This window comes from Tinamus guttatus, unplaced genomic scaffold (genome assembly GCF_059628265.1).
Source record: "Tinamus guttatus ecotype Peru unplaced genomic scaffold, ASM5962826v1 Tinamus_guttatus_pri_ptg000317l, whole genome shotgun sequence".
NCBI classification, from domain to species: Eukaryota; Metazoa; Chordata; class Aves; order Tinamiformes; family Tinamidae; genus Tinamus; species Tinamus guttatus.
In genome coordinates, this window is record NW_028288851.1 from 91,785 (window position 1) to 93,069 (window position 1,285).

Consider the following 1,285-nt stretch of genomic DNA (forward strand, 5'->3'; position numbering starts at 1 on the left):
GTCACCTTGACTTCAGCAAGGCTTTTGGCACCATCTCCCATAACATCCACATGGGAAATCTCCGAAGTGCGGACTGGACGAGTGGATGGGGAGGTGGATTGAGGACTGGCTGGATGGCAGGGCCTGGAAGGTGCTGATAAATGCGGCCAAGTCCCGTTGGGGTCCAGTCCTGGCCCGGGGCTCCTCATCTTGTTCATCAGTGACTTGGACGAGGGCACAGAGGGCACCCAGCAAGTCTGCAGGTGACACCAGGCTGGGAGGAGCGGCCGACGCTCCCGAGGGCTGCGCTGCCGTTCAGAGGGACCTGGACACGACGGAGAGTTGGGCACAGAGGAACCTCCTGAGAGTCAACAAGGACAAGGGCAGGGCCCTGCGCCTGGGCAGGAATAACCCCAGGGACCCGCACGGATTAGGGGTTGCCCTGCTGGAAAGCAGCTCCGTGAGAGGGATTTGGGAGTCCTGGGTGGCACCAGGTTACCCAGGAAGCAGCAACGAGCCCTCGTGGCCAAGGAGGCCCATGGGCTCCTGGCTGCATCGGGAGCGTTGCCAGCGGGCGAGGGAGGGATCCTGCCCCTCTGCTCAGCCCTGGGAGGCACCTGGAGCACTGGGGGCAGCTCTGGGCTCCCCAGGACAAGAGGGACCTGGAGCTGCTGGAGAGGGGCCAGCGCAGGGCCACGAAGATGGTGAAGGGGCTGGAGCAGCCGTGGGATGGGGAAGGACTGAGCGAGCAGGGCCTGGAGGAGAGGGGACGGAGGGGACCTGATCAACGTGTGCGAGTACCGAGGGGAGGATGCAGGGAGGACGGGGCCAGGCTCTGCTCGGTGCTGCCGCTGCCAGGACCAGGGGGAACGGCACGGGCTGAACCCCAGGCAGCTCCATGTCCGTGTGAGGAAGAACTTCCTTGGTGTGAGGGTGCCCGAGCCCTGGCACAGGCTGCCCAGAGAGGCTGTGGAGGCTCCTGCTCTGGAGATCTCCAACCCGCCTGGATGCGCCCGGGTGCCCCGTGCTCTGGGTGTCCCTGCTGGAGCCGGGGCTGCACTGGGGGGTCCCTGGAGGGCCCTGCCAGCCCCAGCCCTTCCAGCCTCAGCTTTTCTGGGATTCCGGGATCTGCCTCCCTCCCTCCTTCCCCCATCTCCCCTCAGCTTCTCCACGGCCACCGCCCTGCGGCGGCCCCGCCCCCCGCGCCGCACCCTACCCCGCTGCCCTGTCCCCGCGGCGCCGCCTCAGCGCCGCCCGCCGCGCGCCCGCCCCTCGGCCGCCCGCGCTCGCGCCCATTGGCTGGGGC